The 21,837-nt window shown below is 38.3% G+C and overlaps 1 long non-coding RNA gene across 2 annotated transcripts in view; it reads right to left on the bottom strand.

Annotated features, from left to right (window-relative positions):
• Positions 1 to 1,909: 1,909 nt before the first annotated feature.
• Positions 1,910 to 21,837, bottom strand: part of LOC109367410 — a 28,570-nt gene continuing 8,642 nt past the window's right edge. Inside the window, exons 2-4 of one of the 2 annotated variants that reach the window (XR_002114528.1) lie at positions 10,991 to 11,125; positions 10,404 to 10,500; positions 1,910 to 2,208 (exon numbers count right to left, since the gene is read on the bottom strand). This is a non-coding gene — a long non-coding RNA (uncharacterized LOC109367410). The remainder of the gene's footprint in view (positions 2,209 to 10,403; positions 10,501 to 10,990; positions 11,126 to 21,837) is intronic. The other variant, XR_002114527.1, reaches the window with a different exon arrangement.

Below are 21,837 nucleotides of genomic sequence, written 5' to 3'. Positions count from 1 at the left end.
TTGTGCTGTCCAACCTGCAGAAACTGTGCTGATTTTTGCAAGAGTGCTTGCACAAAACAGTTAAAATTGCAGATGAATACAGCAGGTAAAAAAAACACAGAATCTTGCCTGAGTAAAAGGGGAGACCTTCATGATCAGCAGCAAGAGACCATTAGCCACAGAGCAGAAGAGCTACCTGTGCTCCTGGAGGGGACTCAGGACAGGTGCACTAAAAACTTGTTCAGAAATAAGAAAGAAAATTTTGGCTCTTTGAATTTCTGTGTTAAAAAATATGAGGGACTGATGTCAGAGAAGTACTTCGTCCTACAAAAAAATGACAGCTGCAGCTTTCAGGAAAGAAAACATCCAGCACAGTGACCGTGTCAGAAATCTGTGACTTGTTACACCCAGAAATCCAGCTGTGTTGCCTCTGCTTGCTATAAGCAATTTGTCTCATAACTATCCTGTCAGACTTCACTTGTGCTCTGTTTGTACCACAACACAGCAGAGGCCCCCTCAAAGAAAGGAAAAATTTGCAGAGACTTATTTGATCACCCCAGTCAAATAGCCCTGGAAAAACCCTCAATACAAGCTGCGCTGCACCAAGATCTGAGAAAGGAAAAGGTCCCATACTGCACCCATTTTTTTCCTGAGTGCCAGGAAGATAACTACTGAGAGTAGCCAGTTACCTTGCCCTGAGTTGTACAGGATATAGGTAACTTCGAGGAGGAAGAAAAGCGTTTGTTGATTCAGTCTGCTAGCAAGATGGTGATTTCTGTCAAAGGGATAATGAGCACAGGTTCCTGAACTTGAGAAAACCAAAGTGCATGGTCTTCAATAAAGGCCAAGATTGAAAACTGCTGAGTCTGTGTAGTAATGCTGAGGAATCCATGGGAAGTGAACTATAGCTATCATTTGATATCTCCAAGAATCTGAATCATTTCAGCAATCTACAGAAAGGAACAACAACAAAAAGTATTGCCTTAAAATGGCAGGTTCTCAGTGTTGGCCCATCTCCAGCGCAGATTGACTGAGACCTTGGAGAGAGTTTTGACTTGTCTGACACTGAAATAATCAGCTGCAAAATTTTCTCGTTTATTTCTTAATTTTAATCAAGATCTGTAGTCAGCGTTGTGGCGTAGATTTCTTTATAAACGGTGAAAGAAATGTCAATACCTAGTAAATACATAAATTATGTTGTGAATAATTACTACAGATTACATCTGAAGTGAGGTGATCACACACTTGTTAGCTCTAATTACACCAGAAAAAAATATTAATTACTATGTTACAGCATAGTTGTAATAGGTGTTTGGCATAGCACTGTACTACTCCTACAGTATCAGTGGAAATATCCTAAATAATTCAAAGTTTATAAAAAAATGTCTTTGATATTTTGCAGTTATCATCTGAAAATCTAAACTGAAAAAAACAACCACCAAATCAAGTGCACTTGCATTAGAGAGGGGAGTGAGGTCCTCTAAATATTTAATAAAAATATAGTAAAATAAAATATACATAATTTAATGTGAATAGTCATCTTCACGTAAAAATGTTTAATTTTTCCCAAAATTGAATGGAATGCTTAGAAACATAACAGACCTTTTAAGCAGATCAATCACTTATTTACATTATCCCGTAGTTTCCTAGATGGTTTAGCCTAATGGTTGTCTTGCTAACTTCAACAAAATTAAGCTTAATGTACTGAAAAATGCACTTAACTAATGCTGAACTTGTTAACGAGGAGCAAAGGCCTGTTAAAACTGGCTAAAATGACGAGTTCTCTCAATAAAATAACAACTCATTTGGTTCAACATGTGGCATTGCAAATGTAAAGCATTAGTTTCTTTCTGGCTGAAAAGGATCATACTCAGGAATGCATTTCATTAATCATAGTTCAGTCTTTTTTGCCAGTTATCCTTTTTTGTGTCAATCCCTGTTTGTTAATAGTCCCTAGCTACAAAGGTAAAAAACAAAACAAAAAAAAAAAACAAAACAAAAAATTTCATGGGCTTGTGGAGAATATTACTGGCCTGCTAGGGGCAGAACTCAATATCATTATATTCTTTTTAAAAACATTTTCTTGGAGATACAGTAATGCCAAGGACATCAGTAAAATAGAAGTCGTGCTTTGTTTTTGGCAGCATAATCACTATTAGATCTTTTATTTGATGCACTAAAAGCCTAGGTTGCTGCCCAGGTTGGTGTGCGGAACAACGAACAAGGAGTCTAAAAAAAAAAAACATAAGTTGCTTAAAGTCAAAATTCCAAGACTATGTTCCTAAGCAGCAAAAAAATAAGCAAATCTGCCTTAACCTTTTATCCCCTAACCACCTCAATATTTTATGGGAGTAGACTGAGAACCACATCACAGAATTGGTGATCTGCTCCAAAAAGCCTGCAAATAGTCATATAAATACTACTGAGGGGATTAAATTTGAGCCAAAACGAGAGAATAATAAAATACAGAACTGCTTAAGTCAATTTAATAACTAATAGTATTGACAATTATTTTTCATTCCCTAATACTGTCTATGTTTCAAGTGCCATATCAAGTTACATCCATATAGTCTGTGGCAAAGAAAATTCTCAAAACCAATTCAAAGCACTTCACACATTCAAAAAAAACGTTGAATATTGATAATTCAATAAAAATTTTTAAGAAAAGTGTATTGAAGCACTAGACCAGGTTGCCCAAAGAGGTGATGGATGCTCCATTCCTGGAGACACAAAAAGTCAGGCTGGACTGGGCTCCGAATAACCTGCTCTAGCTGTAGGCATCCTTGTTTATTGCAGGGGTGTTGGTCTAGATGGCTTTTAAAAGGCTCCTTCCAATTCACATGGTTCTAACGTTCTATGATTCTATACATTTGGATTATGGCAAAGACAGTAATTCTATTTCCATACCCTTTTTCCACACCTGACCCTTATCAGCTCATTTCCAGTTAAACTAGAACCAGCACTGAACAGTTTCCCTCTCAGCCTAAATCATTACACTTGCACTGTCAAAGATTGGTTCTTCACTCAAAACCATCAGCAACAGTTCACATGAAAAGCCTGTAGAGATAAGTCCTTCTACACTGCAAACCTTTGTTGGCAGACCCTTTCCTTAGCAGCACCCCTTTCCAGCTCCACTCTAAGCAGATCTCTACCTTTTATGGGTCAATTCTGCCCAGCTTCCATCAGGGACTTTCAAAATGGACATTTGGCAGTCATATCCGGCAAAACCTAAATATTTAACATTTCCTTAGAGGAATGCTGAGTACCAGGATCTCTCTGTTCAAAGACCTCCAAATCTTCTCCTTGCATTGACACAGTCATTATTTTCAAATGGAGAAAAGAGAAATTTTTGGAATTTTCCAGTTCTTCAGAATACCTTACCATTTGCTTCAGACACTCCTGGCTAGATGTGAATGCAGTGGCATCAACACTTTTGACTAATCTATGTCAGCAAAACTACTGGAAAGGGTAAGGAGGTTTCAAAGTGAACTGCTATCAACATACCACTAGATGTTTTTTGCACAGATTAAAAGTAAAGCACCTGTGTGGAATTAGACAGTCACAATGAAATGAAAGATACCTTCCAATGAGGGCTAACTTCCTGCTTCCAAAATAATATAATTCATAAGTAATTCTTTTGCCCTCAGGAAATTTTAGGTAGAAGCCAGAAAGTTGTTCCCTATTTCTAATTAGGAAATGCTTCTGTATTTAATATCAATAAATTAATTCGATCAAGGTCTAGTAAGACATTTATCTGTTTACAGGTATCTTAAGACGAGTGAGCTTTTTTCCTCCAGCGATTGCTTTGAGGGGTCAAGACTTCTCTTGTAAGTTGCAGTTTTGACTTCAGGAATCTGTTCCTTCCTTACAGGAATTACAGATTACAACATGCTACTCTCATCCACCTGAAGCTCCAGCTTCTGCAGATGCTCTCCTCATTTTATTCTCACATAAAAGGCATTTCACATCTGCTTTAGCCTTGGATTTGTTTGGAAGAATTCTGTGCCAGTAGTTAACAGCTAGTTATACCACTGTAATCCATTCAAATATCTGAGAAAAGAGAGTCCTCAGGATTGCAACCCTTAGATTTAAACAGTTTTAGACTGAGGATAAATTTGGCTCCTGATTCTGATTTTTATTCTCCTCCTTCCTAAGAAGGAGAAAGTCTCACCATGTTCAAAATGCAGGCTTTTGCATAACTGCTTCTAGCACTGTTCTGGCCCCAGACGATGCACAAGTTATTTTGGACAAATCTTAGCTCCTGTAACTTTTGTAATACATAACCGTCTGTAAGAGATTATTCTTTTACATAATTGTCTCAAAGCTTGCTGGGGACACAGATGAACAAGTCCAAGCAAGTCCTGGGCAAGGCCTGAGAAATCCTCTGTCTGAGGGACACAGATGGACAAGGCCAGGGGCAAGGAGAGAAAGATAAGAGAAAGATAAGCTTAATGGCCAGGAAGTGGTCTTTTGTGTGGGCTTATCTCGGGGAAGATGGCACATGACTCCTACCCAAGCACCCAGGAATGCCACACTGGCAGAAGAAGAAAGATCAAGAGGAGACCTACAGCGACGAGGTTGAGGTTTTCTGGCAACAGATTCCTCGTGAAGAGGAAGAGGTTTCCGCCATGAGAAACCTCACAACCTGCCTCTCTCCCTCCTGGACTTGCTCTGCACTCTACCACGATGCTGAAGAAGAACAGAAGTGTCTGCCATCAGATTCCTCACCACGGAATTCCTGCATGCTGACTGACTCTGCTGGGCCTGCTACCTGAGTCCTGCTGCTTCTGCCTCGGACCTTCAAAACGTGGTGCAACGGGACGGCTGCTGGATCCTGGTGGTGACTATCCCCGCTTTACACGATTCTTGCTTCTTTCCTATCTTTTCTATCACCCTCCTTCCCTTCCCCGTCTCCCTGATTAGGATTTATAATAAACTGGTTGGACTAACATATGAACCATTGTTTCTTAATCTCACGCCAGGTATACAGATATTACAAGAACCTCGTCTCCCTCCTATATATTGGAGCGAGACACCATCCTAAATACAACTGACCACAATGAGAAAACTATGTGATAAAATAAATACAAAAGAGTGAAATAAAAATCAAGCAAAAAAGCAAACCTATTCAAAATTTAAATTAATCCCATATTTATTCAAAATAATGCTATTTTCCATTTATTTTTTTCTTTTGTGTTGCTATTTTTCATTCCAATCTCAAGCAAAAGTATGATGAATATTGATTTGTCCCACAGAACTGTACCTATAAGAATGTTACTTTATTATTATTATTTTTCTTCTTGCATTCTTTACTCTTATTTTTGATAGCTGGGAAGGGGTGTCAAATGAAACAGGAACCCTTTGTGATATTTATACTTTCTGGAACTTAAGCGCTTCCTAGCAGTGCAGCTGTGTGGCCTACAAGCAATGAATTAGACAAAGCAGAAAGTGAGTTCAAGGCAAATAGAAGAGGACAAAAGCATTGAAATTTCAGCAACAGAAATTTGGTGCTCTGATATTTTGAATACATCTAAGGTTGTTTAACAGTCTTGTTCTTTATTATTCAATACTGAAAGTCAAGACTGATTTATTAGTGTTAACACCACTGTACATCTTCAATTTACTGCAATAGGACAAAGAAAAGTTTAACAGCAACAAAAAGCACCACTAAAAGGAACCCTATTTGCAGAGAAAACTCTTGAGATCTTTACATTTCATTCTGATTCTCCAAGTTACAAAAATCTTAGTATCTTACTCCACTGATCCATTATCACTGGAAAAACTCCACCAGACTCAGCTGACATTAAAAACAGGAATAGGTCTGCAATGAAAGCCACTTCTAAATTCAGTCTCAGTACAAAACTTGGCCTCGAAAAGAAATAAACAAGTTAGGATTCCATTTAAATTCACCTCAGAATACACATATATTTATCATTAAACAAGCACGTAAAACTTCCCCGTGCTGGGGGCACCATTTAAATATAACCGTGCTTAAAACTGGTCACTGAGCACATTAGAAATTGAGCACATTCCTAGCTCCATCAGTAGCACTTGGGATCTCACTGTTAATTTTAGTGGAATAAGAATTTCAGACTCTAAAACCCAAAACAAGTTTGGAGGAATTTTAGCTGCCCTACCTATTACAACGTGGTTTTACCTTAGAAGTCCAAAAAGCAAGGTTACAAAAGTTACAGTATTTTCACTGCTAGCCTTTTTGATTAATGTTTTTATCTACAACGGTTAAATCAAACAACAGAGCAGTAGAGACTCGAGGGCTTGCAGATTGTCATCTAGTATTTCCGTGATAAGAGAATAGAAGCTCAAGTCACATTCACAATAAAAGATGGAAAAAGAAAAACAAAGAACTTCAGTTCTTGCCGGCATGCTTAGAACAAGGAAATAACTTCCACACGATCCAAGTAGTAGCATGGAGCTGTGTCAGGCACATATCAAGAGTGGGTATTAGGAAATGACTCTTCAGAGGCATTTCAGAACAGGCTCCCCAGGGCAGAGGGCACAAGACCAAGCTGACAGTTCAAGAAGTATTTGGGCATTGCTCTCAGAAATACGGTTTGATTTTTGGGTTGTCCTGTCCTTACAGACAGGAGTTGAACTCAACTCCTTTAACTTAACTTTATGGGCCTCTTTCCAACTTAGGATATTCTCTGATTCTATTATTATTTGCCTATGTTACTTAGTATTAAGCAGAAATTATCCCCACGTTTATTGCAGTAGCAGTAGAAATTCTGTAGAAAACTGAATAACTGAAATAACTGTATGCTGCATGTACTGTTCCCTAAATAAGAGAGGAGAGAATCAAAGTAGAGCTGAAGAGTCCAATTTCAGTTGAGAAAGCATAGCTCAAATATTGAACAAAACAGAAATTCTAGGTCAGTCACGACCACACAAATATCATAGAATGCAACTATTAGCACATGGTTTACTGTAATTTTCATGCAAGATAGCAGAGGCAAGGACAACGAATCATCAACAGGTGACAGACAGTGCCCTTAAATTTCTCTTTACCTTAGCTTACAGGAATGCTTATCATAAAAGGATTATATGAGAAACTCTGTGACAACAGAGATGTTTACAGCTAGATTTTGTATGATATCGGGCTAAGTATGTTACTGATGTCATGGAAATAGCCAGCAATTTCTTCTTAAGTTAGTTGTCAGCAACTTTCCACATGATTTATGTGTTAAATCAAAGATTTCCTAGTCTTCTTCCAGAAATAGTTTGTTGATTAGTATTGATGACTGGATCTCACTTTACACTGGTACAAAATAACATAAGAACACTTTACAGTTCACATACAGATGTTTACTTTGCTGAGCCATCTGTTCCATCTGAAGTACAAAGGAGATCACAGAAAATGAACTCTTACTCTCTGAATAGACAGACAAACAACTGAGTTCCCAACAAAACAAGTCTGTTAGTTTTCAGTGTGCAGGAAAAAGACTGCAATTTACTGAAAAGTCAGAAAGTAAGGACGGAGATCTGAAGGTCTGGAATCTTAGTAAGATAGTAATGAATAAATGACAATTCCTGATGCAATCAGCAGGGAGCATACAGGCTGTTCTAGAAGGATTTTTGTTTTCAAGGTTATGTTATGTCTTCAATTTTTTTTTTTTTCTCTTTTTGAGGTGTAGGTACTTGTTTGTTTTCTGATGCTCACACACCACTAAGAACTGGACAGCACCAGGGCACAGACAGAGAAGGGAGGTAAGGTAATAGAAATGTACTGAATGACAGATTTGAAGATAAAGTAAGGTGAACAGTGCCAAAGTGAAACAAATATTTTCAACAGTAGGCCTATATGAATCAAGTTACAAAGGAGCTGTCAGGTAAGAGACACATGCAAATAAATGCATAAAATAGGGACGATACAGCCTGGAAGAGATGGAATTAGTATGCAAGACAGAAACAAGGAAAAAACAACTTACTTTCAGAAGGCAATTAAGAATTATTTAGTTGTGATTCAGTGACAGGAAAGGAAGAGAAAAGGGAAACCTGTTAAGTGAATAGAAAGTTGAGCTACTTGGTGCAAGGGGAAGACAACAGAAAAAGGGAATAGAGAGGTACAGCTGCAGTACTGTCAGATAACTGGCTGCCTAGAATAGCACTTACCTGTCCCTGCCTCCTGATCATATAGCTGCATTAAAGTGTCTCCTTATTTATTTACTGTTACCTGCAATAATCTGAGATGGTTTCAAACTTTGGTTTTCAATACTAAATATTCAAGAAATCAAACAACTTTAAAAAAAAAAAATACAGCAGATATAAATAGTTGAGTCAAGGATTGCTCTGATCCTCAAATAAACAAGCATCAGTAAATTCAGAACTCAGTGGAGAAGAAAAATATAACAGCTTAAGTGAAGTGGGTTCACTATAACTGCTCACATTAACTACTTATATTCACACATAAACAGTTAACTTTCCACACATCAGGACAGTTCTCACTGTTTATCTCAGTTGGCCGTCATTACAATAGGCCACATACTCCCACACTGAAATGGATATAGATACAATGCTTAATTTCAGGCTGAACACTTTTTAGTTTACACAAATCATGAAGTTCCAAGTGATGAAGCCCATCACTCTCAGTCTGATTCCTGTTGGATTAAGATTGTACTTGTGCACTAAAAGCCAGGCATCCGCGAGTCAAAGTAACACAACCTCACCTTTTTTCACTTATTTACATACGTGTAAAACAGTGTAGTGATGTGCAAATAACTGCAGTCTTTAAGTCTGTAGTTTGCATGGATATCTATGGATATGCTAGATACCTATGGATATCTAGACAGTACTGAATGTATACTAAGTGGAAAGTAAGCACTAAGTTAGGATAGTTTTTTTTAAAAAAGGAAAGCTGTCTGATGTTACAGCAGTAATCTTTTACTAAAAATGGGAAACTAAGATTCTGATGAAATAGATGCATTAGATATTTGCATTAAAAATATAATAACATTCTGATAGCACTTTATAAAAGTGTTTGTTCACTTACAAAGGTAATCTCTGAGTATTACATTTCAAAAACGTTTTGGAATACTTGATGGACATGTGAATTTGGTAAATAAAACTAAGAATAAAAGTTAACAAGTCACGATCTGTGAATCTTTAGCACTTGCTACACACATAACTGTCTAGAATTAGAAAAAATAGAATTACGTTGAGAGATATCAAAACTGGCAATAGACAAAGATGCTCAGACGCTGAAAGAAGCTGAGTGATGTTGTTATGCTTCAAATCTGCTAAACCTGATTTATCTTGTACTGAGCAGAGCAACTGTATCATAGGAGGAAAGCTACGTTAGAGGTGCTTTACCACCTACAGCATTACTTGCAGTAATACCAACATTTGCAACAGTTCATTTAGATCTAGCTCATAAGTCTGGATACTGTCCCACACGATCCAGTTCAGAAATAGCTGAGACAAAGCAATGAGCTTTTGAGCATCTTGAGATTGATGTTCAGCCCAATCACTTTTGGGCGAGTTTCCTATCCGACCTTCTGCACTATAAAAAAGGTTCATCTGGTACACATGAAACCTCCAGCTTCTCTGTCAGAATGGCTGTGTATTACCACAGTAAACGGGGCTTTACCAAACATGGCTGTTGAGGTAGAACACCAAGCCAAACCAAGTTAAATTGAAGGGTAATGGCAACACCTTTTCTTTTTATTGGTAATCCTTTTATTAGGTGATATTACTGATCCTGCATTTTGTGTCACAATGCCTCATAAAATAATACTGCTACACTACTTGTCTGAACTGAAAAGCCCAGACACTCTTTAATAGAAGAAAAGATGCTCCCACAGCTCTTCTTTCTGAGCACTTGTCTTGGTATAAACTGCAAAAGCTGACCTCATCATATAATAGATACTGCCTCAAACACCCATCTTTTCTAATTCTCTTACTCCTTTATCTATTCCTCAACACACATACACACTCCTTATACATCAGTCAGTGGGAGTTTACACAGACTGGTAAAAAAAAAAAACAAAAAAAAACTCTTACTGTAGAGGTGCTGCCATTCTGCTTTCAGTTAACCCCATTCAAAATAATTTCTCTCTCCCTGCTAGCTTTGATTTGCTATATAACCCTTTCAGACTCATTTCTGTTGGTCTTTTTTTTTTTTTTTTTCTAAACAGAGTGTGTTCCATTCTTTACCTGGATATAACCACATGGATTAATGTTTGATGCTGTACTCAGTACTGTGACAGCATTATTAGAACACTATTTTGTTGCCCACAATAAGCTCCCCGTTGTACCTCCACTGTTCTGTAATGAGGCCCCTTCAGACACAGTTTGGTTATTATGGTTTATCAACTTATGTGTTATTCTAGATGGTTGCACTTTCATTCTTTTTTCCTTCTATGAAATGAAAAAAAATCCAGATAATGGAGCTAAAAAGAATTACTCACCCTTCTTCTCGATCTAACATAATGTTTGTGGGCAGCAGGGATAGCAGGAAGACGTTCTTACGAAGAGAGGAACTTGAACAGCTTATAGGACAACAACCTAGGAAGAAATGACAAGCCAATACCCACATTTACTGTTTGTAAATCTGAGCATTGATCCTGCTTTCACAAGTGGCTTTCATCAAATGCTAATCAGAAGCCTGGCATCTGCTTGAGTAACCAGGCAGCCCTGTCCCCCTTTCAGGAGAACAAAAGCCATACAATCAAAGGGTTCTAAAAGGATGGCAAACTTATTGTAAGCTAGAAAAGGTTAAAAGTCTGCCGAGGCTTAAATATACCTCTCAGAACTCCAAGTATGAAAGCATTTGTGACCTTTATGATTTTTTTTTTTTTTGCTGTTAAATGTTTCCTTATATTTGAAATGTTATAAAGAGTGACCAAGAGAGATACAAATTCCTTATGTGTTTTATTTCCCAAATGATTTCAAAAGTTCCAGAAAGCAAACTTATATTAAGATCATTTTATTCATTTTCAGATGTCAGAAACCCTACTCCAACCAGCAGCACCATGGCTATCACAACAGGGCCTACCTGTACTCTGCCTGCATCAGTGGCAGATCTCTTTCTGCAGAGATGGGAAGCAAATGGCATTCACTCCAAACATGACATTTCCTCACTGCAGAACACTGCATCGAGACTGACACATCCTCAAAAACCATCTGAATCCTGTTTGGGTAGAAGAAAACACATTTTATAAATATGCTGAAAATTTACAACTTTGCTTACTTCAGTTACAAGCATGCATTCCTGCTACCAGAGAAAAGTCAGATGACTATTTAGCCTGAAATCTTACAGAAAAATGCCTATTGCTAATTTTGCATGCAGATTTATTGTGGAAATAAAGTCTTTTGCTGCCTGGAAACAGCAGAAAAATAGCAATTTAATTAGAAATAAGTTAAAAATGCTTAACAGGCTCATCATAATGCATCTTTGTAATAGCTTTATTTCTCGTTCGTTCGGGAATAATTACAGAGCTTATCCCAATGATCATGAAAACAGAAATCAAAGTTCAAAGATCTGAAATGAGCCTAAAGTGTCAGTGATCAAATTTTCAGGGTTTTGGTTTTTTTTTTTTTTTTTAATGGCTGATTTTGGACTCACAGTACAGAAAGGAACTCTTCACACACAGCTTTTAGCTTCATAAGAGTACAATTCATCAGTTCTGTCACTAACTAGCTGAAAATGTCTGAGGGGTCCTGCTGCTGTAAGGAAACCACTCTCTGTAAAGAATTCCATTCAAAACAAGTCTTGGTTCGAATGATTTTGAACCTAGTCATTGTTTGACAGAGCAACCTATGATTTCTTCTGAAGGAGTCATAGCCATCTCTCATGTTTAGAAACAACTGAAAAACAAAAGCTGACTATTCCTTAAGGTATGAGGGCTGCTCTGAAAGTAATGCCTCCTACTTCATTTTGTTGCCCCACTACCTCAGAGGCGGATACCTGGCGATACAGCAACATAGGCTGAGCCTTCCCACCAGTATTTCACTACAGTTTGTTACTGCACAACAGACGGCAGCAGAGGGGCAGTCTCACAGAATGGCATCTGACATGGAAGCGTTTTCAAAGCAAAGATGTGTCACTGAATCCCTCCATGCAGAAAAAAAAATGGCACCCATTGACTTTTATCAATGCTTGCTGAATGTTTATGGAGACCAAACAGTGGATGTGAGCACAGCGAGGCAGTGGCAACAGCAGGTCACCTCCAGTGGTACATAGTTTTATGAGTATGGTATGTTCATCACTATCAAAGAGTCACCACCATTAGCTATGTATATGTTGAAAAATAGTGTTTTGTAGCTGAGAATTTGTTCTATCAAACAGTGTCATTGTGCTCTTTGCAGCTGTTGTAACTTCTATGGAAATAAATAGGAGGCATTTACTTTTGGAGCAACTTACGTAGAATCAGAAACAAAAGATTCAAAGCAATAAGAAGAGTTAGGTGGGGTTTGGGTGTTTTTTTGTTGTTGTTGTTTTACATAATATGATATGAATTATATTCTGAAACTCAGTGTCACAAATTGTCGTGGAGCCCAAAATAGTCTAAAACAAAATAAGAAAGTAATCTATTGACAGCCATTAAATATCGTGGTACAGGTGTAACCTTCAGCTCAGAAGGACTGATTAGGCTTGCTCTACGTTTTCTGTTCTTTTAACTCTATGTTCTCCGCATCCTTCGTTGGCAGGTATCCTCGTTGGACTACTCCAGGAATAAGCCAGTTTGAAACAAACATCTTTCTCTCTAAAGCACAAAATCTGGAGTTCAATAATGCAGGTGCAACTGGCAAAAAACAACCCTACCAAGACAGGCGCAATTTAAAATTAAGGATGCAAAAACAAAGTATCAAGTAGTATGCAGATTGTGTTATTCAAAACATAGGAGATAAAAGTCTACTTCAAGGAAGAATCATCACATAACTGCAAAATGTGAATGCTGACTGTATTCCCAGGGTAGAACAAGCAAAATACAGGAAGAGGTCAAAGAATCAAAACTGGCAAAGCCAGGGAACCGTGCAGGGATGTGAAGCAGCACTCACAGCCAGTACTGCCCTGTAATGCTACCCAGCAGAACTGACACAGCAAAGCTCTCCCCCCAAAAAACTTTATTTTAAGTAAAATTGAGACCTCCTTTTCTTCCTAAAAATGAAGTCTGGGTTACTGTATCTAATCAAGTATGTATTTCAGACTAGAAGAAAGTAAGAAATCCTCTGCTGAGTCATTCTCAGAATCATTACCTCTCCCATGAGCCTTGTCAGCAGCAGATATTAGAGACAGTTATCCAAGAAGGACATCAAAGAAGCCACTTTCTAATTAGTCCTGTAAATAAATACCTTTCCTCACATCAGCCTTGCACAGCCTAACAGTCATCTGCATAACTACCAGCCTTCCAAACCCATCACCAAAGGCACAAAGGGAGTAAGAACAAGTGTTAGGAGCGGCAGCCTTCCTGCCACTCAGTTCAGGCTGTGAGGACTGCCAGCAAAGACTCAGGTGTCCCACCTGCCTGGTGCTGAGGCTCTGCACTGCTCTTTTCTACACAGCAATTAGGAACAAGGTTTAGCTGAAGGTACCCAGAAGAAAATTCTGTATTTCAGGACAAAACTGCGTATCTGATGAAACTCCCAGCGTGATGTAACTTATCTTGGCAGTTCTGAAGGACAACATTGTTAGAAACTAGAGTGGTATGCTATGTTTGCTTAAGATAACTATTCAAATGTATCTGCAGCTACGCACCTTGCACAATAAAGATACATTTCACTATCACTATCCAAAATGCTGACAGCATAACATTAAGGACAGTACCCTTGTTTATTGTGTTTATACAAGATAGCCCTGCGTAATATAAGCATGACTCGTGGTAAGAAAACTGAATATTAATACAGACATTAAACTAAGATGGTATTGCTTTTCATGTAATCTTCTAGTTTTAGCTAGATCTCACTTAAGCCTCTGAAATTACCAGATAATACATGCTGATTATCCTTTCCTGCATAGCCCAGACTGTTTTTTTTTAAACTGTCCTAACTGTAATTTTTCCAAATATTAGAAAGAAAAACAGCCATCAAATATTTAAATTCTTTTAACTTCTAGCCTTTCCTTCCACGCACCCTTCACTTCTTTCACCCCCCAAACTCACAAATACACCCACATACACAAAACAAGCACTGAAGATTACAGTCTCTCTAGATCTTTTTAAATGTGTAAGCACAGAACTACAATCTTATGAACATGAAGCCACTGTGGTTTAAAGTCTGTGCATTCAACACATAATTTGTAGCTTTAATCAACACATCTCATTTTGCTAATGCACACTGACTGGATGCCTGAGTGCTAACGAGCGTCCCTGAATGCTAATGGCTCTGTGAGGCCGGATGGCCTTCCAGCATCACAGGGATTATCTGCAACTGATTTGCATCTCAGATTCCCAGCACCATTCAACTTCACCTCTCTTTGACCTTGACATTTTATAACCAGGGAGAACAGTTGGGTTATGAAAGAAAAGCCAAAACTAAACCAAAAAGGCAGGCAAGGACACTTTCACCTAAAACACATCTGAGACAATTTTAGTTTTCTCACACTGGAATTTGATTTTTGATCACTGTAAAATATTGCACATTTTATCTCCTCTTTTTTTGAGCTCTAATACCTACAAAATGCATGCTTAGGAGTAGTATGACTGTGAGAAGATGTAGTCCCTTTTAGAACTATTAGATCAATTTCCTATTAAAAATATTATATATGCAATACATTATATTACAGCTAGTGTTACTTTATACAACCATATACTATACATTACTATAGGGTAATATATTATAAATCCAGTGTTGGAAAATAAGACAAGGTTTCAGGCAAACAAGCACTTATTTAGGTCTTACCACGTGTATCAGAAGATTTCCACTTTCCCCATCATATAACACGCATATGAAAATCACCAAATATTATAACTTCACAGGAGCCTCACCTTCCTTCCTCAAACTGTTCCAGCATGTAGACACTGTACCATTGCTCAACTTTAAAGGGAAAGCTGTACTTAAGTCATATCTCAACACCCCACACATCAGTATTTGACAGCTCTCTCTAGGAAGTAGGAAATACCTCCTATGAAAACCTTTTTTCCTCCCTCTTTTTTTCCTCCTGTGAATAACTGTACATATGTATTGAGATATTTTCAGGAAAAAAAAAAAATCTTTCTTGTCTGCCAAGAAATATCAGAAAAAAATATAATGGAAGAGTACGATATAACTTACTTTAAAATAAACTCTTTGTTACCTTCACAATAAGCAGACACAATGTTTACCCAACTCTATTTCCCAGCTTGAAATACTGTGGAGAGGCTTGATTTATGGTTAAAGTCAAAACTCAAGAGGGGCATGATATCATCTGTTTTGATCCTGGCAAAGAACACTGCATTTTACCTATCAGCTTTCATGTGAAACCTAGAATGTGTGCTTGACTCAAACATACATCCCACAGAACTGCACAACTTCAATCTGCATGATTTTGTCATCGCATCATGGAATATGGACTCTGTTTTGGTATGACAGAATACCTTCATGTATTCAAAATTATTTCCTATATTATTTATCCAGTTTCCAATTCCAGTTACAGTTTTCCATTTCTCTATCTGATGATGTAGGGAAAAATAAATATTTGTCTACTTCTGTACATGCTTCTCCATCATCCACCTAAACACATCACCATTGGTAACTCACCCAATTAGTCCCTTTTTCTTTTTAATATTTACATTTTCACTGTTGTGCTCTCCTAAATTTTACCTGGTACATCAAGATTTATTAAAAGTTAGAGCCATGCCAGATGTTTTTATAGCCCTTTAAAGCCGTTTGATACAAATTATCTGCAACTCTAAAAGTGCTTATCCATTAGTGATTATTTACACTCAGGAAAATACTTTCTTATCCCCATGGAATGTAAACTTATGGCTCTCCAAGTACAAATCAGAAACTCTTATTGCATATTTCTTTTTTTTTTTCTACAGCATTATTAATAATTTCATAGAATCACAGCATATCCTGAGTTGGAAGGGACCCACAAGGATCACCGAGTCCAACTCCTGGCTGCACACAGGACCACCCAAAACTCAAACCATGTGTGAGAGCATTGCCTAAAGGCTTCTTGAGCTCTGGAAGGCTTGGATGTTTAACTATCTCAAGCTAGTAAAGACTATGTCACAACTAGGATTTCTTTGACACTTCATTATTATTAGAATTGTTGTTCTTCAGTTTTCTAGATTTCTCATATTTAAAACAAAATAAACGGATTTTTATTCATCAGAATGAATTTTACAACTTTCAAATTTTTTGTTGCTATCTTAATGTGATATACAAAAACTTAATTGGAAACAATGTTGTCAGATATTTAAAGAACTTTGTGAAGTTTGAGTTCACTTGAAAAATTTATAGACACTTCCCATGAAATACTATAAGCATACACCTTTCCCTATGAAACCTACATGGAAAAGACAGGAAATGGTTTCACTGGGAAAAGTGAGAAATAAAACTCCATCTGAATTTCACCTACATCAGAGAAGCCTAGACTGCTGACTTTTGCAACGTTTTAAACTGCTGTTGTGGAGTAGGTAATCTGGACAAAAGCACCCTGCCAGCTGCCTTAATCCTCAGCCATTTCTGACAACACACCCCACACAAGCAGAAATGAGTTCCTCAGTGCCACAGCCTGTGCTGAATTTTCCCTGAAGTACTGCCAGCAGATCTGAGTACTTCCTACAGGCAGAGCCTACAGGGACATGGAGCAATTCACATGCAGGCCTGCCATTCCAGGCTTCCTTCTGACACCTCTGTTTTGCATCAGCTCAACTCACGTCTAAATTTGAGATTTTTTTGCTCCAACAGTTATGGTAGCTAAGAATGTTAGATGTTAAAAGAAGAGATGAAGAATTAGAATGTTTGGCAGTTATAGGATTATCCATCTGCTATGGGAATGTGGGAGAAGTGACTGCTTGTTTCTGAGCAAAGCTCAGTTTATTTCCTGCCTTGATCAACTTCTGTGTTTGCCATTAGCATTTGTTGTCCTCTGCTTCAAGCAGCAAGCCTCAAACACTAGATCTTGATGGTATTTGAGGCAACCTAGCATAAGGCTATTCCAGTCTGAATCTGAACTGAAATCTTCAATTTCAGCAAGAGGAGTCTGTGTTTAGTATGATGGCCTTTGATTACTGACAGAACAGATAAAAAAAAAAAACCTACCACGTACTGTTGGCAGCAGTACTTAAGGCTCTATGGAGCTCGGTAGGTATTCACAGAATAGTCCTGGTCTGGTGTATCGTAGAAACAAGTTCTTCTGGCAATTGTCATAACTCTTGTTCTAACATTCCATCAAAGCAGAGCTGCAAAAATGATTTTAAATCCTCTTTTCCTGCACTGTATCTCAATTCTGACAGCACCAGCTTCTTCAGAGCCCTGTGTGGAACCACATCAGGAGGCTGATCCAGCCTGAAGGGAATGGAAGACGACACTAGACTGGGCCCACAAAAATCTTGTTATGCCATATCTATAGCGAAGGCACGTGTTGCATAAGAGCAAGCCACAAGAAATGGGAATATCTCAGGTTGGTACTGGAGCCAAATTTTTCTAATATGAAATGGGCATCTCTGATACAAGCAAACCAGATGACTCCAGACGTTACTGAAGTATCATTGTGCAGAACACAACCTAAACATAAGCTTGTATTCCTTCAAATTCAATAAGATACTTTTTCAGTAGTTTAAGCATCTGCTGGAATTTGTACCTTAACTGAAATCCTGACAAAGCAGCTATTTATATTATGTGAAAATGCCTGCAAGAAAAACTTCATGACATCAGAGTTAACTACCAACTCTTCAAAAAAGCATCCTAGTCTCAGTTTTCCTGCATTCAAGAAATATAAAAATACAGTATGTATTTTATATTCAAGAAAATTATTTTGCAATTTGGATGTTCTTGAGACATTTTTCCTTTTCTTCTAAGAACATCTTCCCAATGCAGACTGCCCACAGAGACAAGCAAGCTCACACAGCTGCTGAAATAACTCCTGCCCAGGTGAGATGGCTCCTAAGCTTTGCTACCACTGCTCGTTGCAGCAGCCACCTCAATGTTGCTTTATCACCCCTTGTTCTTATGAAAGCACACGAGACTAAGCTTCAACTTGTGTGGCTGACAAAAAAATGAAGCTTATCCTTTTATTATTAATCCTATTATGTTTAATAACAGTCTCAAAAGCTACTGCACAAATATCTTAAAATACCTCCATATAGCATATTTTAATCCTGGTTAAACACAGCACTTTAGCAAGGAAAAGAAATCCTATTAATGATTCTGATAACTTCCCAATATACAGAAATAGGTGTCTTCAGTCAAATCCTTTTCCATTTCCTATGGAGGCCTGAAAGAGAATGAAGAACCTCTGATGCAGTAACTTACACCAAACACCTCTGTGAACCACAGCAGTTCTACAAAACCTATGTTGAGCTGCCATCACCTTAGGGACTTACTGACACTGTGTTTGTGCCCTAACTGTGAGTGATTACAGAAATACCATCAATAGAACAAACTATATGGCTAATTAATCTGTAAGCATAAAGCTTTATTTCTACTACCTGCATAATTCTGTGCACATTTATCCCATAGAATGATAACGTGATACTTTAAATAAGCCTTTGGGTTACTTTGCCTGATTTTGATCCAGTCAGGTCTTATTAAAACACAAAAAATAAGAGCAAATGTCAATATTTCAGCCCTTAATTATTAAAATCTGAATGAGAATTTATATATATTTTTGTTAGTTTTGGAGGAAAATGTTCATTACAGTCCTAGTTTGTATCAGAAGTTACCCAGTAGTGAAAACCAAGTTAGTCTTAGCAGGAATTAAAGAGGTCAGCTCAATCTCTTTTACATACAAAAAAAAGAGAAAATGAAACCTGAATCACAAGGAAAAAAAAAATCTCTCAGCTATGGTTCCTATAGACAAGCAGTAATCTTCTTGTAGTTTAGCATGAGATATTTTCTCTCCTTCCTCCCCATGAAACACAGATCACAAGTTCTGCTGCCATCAGCCAGCCTGACCTCAGCACAGCTGAGCACATGCCCTCCCGTGAGCCAACCCTGCACTGCAAGAGATGAGTCTCCTTTCCTTTCTTACAAGTTGACAACACTCACACCAGAATTTTATAACATTATCTCTGAGACTAACATGCATTATTAGTTAAAAAATAAACTTCTGTATTTTGATCCAAAGTTCATGGCACTATGAGGAAAAGACAAAACGCAAACGTGATACTGAAAGCTGCGTACTACTTTAACCTCTATGATTTCACCCATACAGATTACAGTGCCACAGATTTAGTCAGTCATTTCTCACAGCACCACAGAATTACAAAACAAGACCAATCCTGCTATGGTTTAATTTAAAAGAAACATGGAATAGATGTTCAGGAAACGCATGTTCTCCTGATCAAGATCAGGAGTACAAACCAGCACAAAACCTTGCCTCTGTACAGTGCTAAAGCAGCACTAACCCTGGGCTTCCCAGCACACAGCTCAGAGTGCTGCTGCCAGGACAGCCACTCACACTGCAGCATTTGGGATCATTCCAAGCCAGCGATGTCAGGAGGGGACAATGAGCAAGGAAGAGAAGAAAGCAAGGAAGTCTCCAATAAGTGATTGTCAGGACAGATTGACCACACAGCACCTTGCCTTCATGAATCCCTCTATCACGCGGTCCCTCTGCAGCTTTCTGGAAAGCTGAGGTATTGCTTCTTTTGTCTTCCTCTTTCCTTCCTTTAAGTGAGTTTCTGTGGATCTGAGCTCGACACTGATTTCTCAGCTTTCTATGTGATACGGAGAGACACTTCAGCTACAGCATTGTCAAATGATTTTTGTTATATAGTACTGTGCAAAAGTCTCATGCAGGAATGTGTGAGAGCTCCTTAAAATGCAAGATTCACCAAAGAGAAAAAAAGAGGCTAGTTCTGCAAAGGCAAAAAAATGTTATGTGGCCAAATACGTCCTCTCGTAATTTCCAGAAGCTAAAGAAGTGGCTGGAGGCAGAAAACTGACAATAATTATACTGCCTGGGAACTGACAGCACACATAAATGTAGTGTGTTAAGCCTTCATTCACTGTCACCCAAAGTAAATGCTCAGGGTGCTTCTGGTTCCTGGACTGAGGGAAAGAGCACATTGGCCCAAGTGGCAGCCAAAAAAAAAAAAGAAACAATAAACAAGATTTACACTTCCTACAGCTACTAAACCAGCTTTGCTTCTTCACTGCCCTGTATTGCTCACAGGTGCTCAGCATTCAGTCACTTGAGTAAATATTATTCCCTTGGTATAAACAGACTACAAATGCAATTAAGAGTTTGGAAAGGCATCCTATTGAATTACCAAATTACCTCTGATATTTCCTTTTTTCTCAGATTTTTTAGCAGACTTAATTGCTTTGAGGCATATTATTATTCATCTGGTACAGCATCATTTGATGGCATTTCAAAGCCAGAAAGCGTATTAAGAATCATAGCACTTCCACAGTTACATTCACAGAACATTTATGTAGACAAGTAAAATGTGTCATCTTTAGTGGTGAACAAGATTGATGCATATTAATCGTTTGGGTTTTTTTTTTTTTTTTGCTATAAATTTCAAAATGTACAATCTCAAATTTGGTTGAGTTTAAGTGACATCATAGGTTTGCATATTGCTTATTGCATGCTAAGCAAACAGAACCAAGAGCAACAAAAAAAGCACAAGTACCTGAGAGCACAATCACGAGGGCTGCTAACCCAGCAATATTTATGTTCCACAATTTATTAATTGCTACAGAGATTTTTAGGCTTCCTTTGTCACTATAAGTTCCACAGACCTTTTCATTCAGGTTCCAGACCTCCTATATACACTCGTTTCTACTCAGGAAAGCAATTTCCTATTGTTTGCTATCAGGAACATTGCCTAAGTGTGTGCACAGTAAACTACAAAGCAGACCTTTTTCCTTTCTAGGGGCAGAACAGTTATAAATTCCACATTTACTCAACAAACGTGCAGTAAATCTAGAATGCTGAAGGACAAGTGAAGGGAAGCAGGTTTGAGACATTCATAATGGTAGCAGCCAAGCAGGGGTACTGCTGATGCTCTCTCTAGGTCTGTCCCTCCCTCCTGCACACTTCAGTCCAATTGTCCCCAGTAAGAGAGCCAGAAAGCACAGCACATGCTGGATAGACTGCCCCAGAGGCTACTGTAGAAGACCAAGAAGCTTGATGGTAATGCCTCTGGTAGCGACTCCTGCAGCAGGCATTGCTGTCACTTCCAAGTTCAGTGCCAACAAGAGATGCAGAGCTATTTTGTCAGTATTGCTACACCTACACGGAGAGCTTTGGTCCTTTTGCATTACAAGTGCAATAGTTCTGCTGCTGAAACCTGAGCAACTTCGTGTATCTTGAATTTATACAAAGGAGTTTTTCCACAGAAATCCAAGGAGTCCTTAGCAGGTACATGGTGACTGAGCTTCTTCAATTTCTGCACACTTCCAGTTTCTTAAGAGCAAGTTAAACTTTGCACTCAGTGCAGTGCAAAAATTAACGTAGAATCATAGAATCACAAGGTTGGAAAGGACCTGCAAGATCATCTAGTCCAACCATTCTCCCATTACCACTGCTACCACAAGCACTAAACCAGATCTCGCAGCTCCTCATCCAGGCACCTCTTGAACACTGCCAGGGACGGCGACTCCACCACCTCCCTGGGCAGCCATTCCAGTGCCTGACCACTCTCTGAGAGAAAAAGTTCTTCCTTACGTCTAACCTAAACCTCCTCTGGTACAACTTGCAGCCATTTCCTAAAGTCCTGTTTGCTGCCTGGGAGAAGAGCAACA

The sequence above is a fragment of the Meleagris gallopavo genome, chromosome 4 (genome assembly GCF_000146605.3).
Source record: "Meleagris gallopavo isolate NT-WF06-2002-E0010 breed Aviagen turkey brand Nicholas breeding stock chromosome 4, Turkey_5.1, whole genome shotgun sequence".
NCBI lineage: Eukaryota > Metazoa > Chordata > Aves > Galliformes > Phasianidae > Meleagris > Meleagris gallopavo.
Note: the sequence above shows the minus strand (reverse complement) of the source record. Positions and strands in the feature narration are given on the sequence as shown.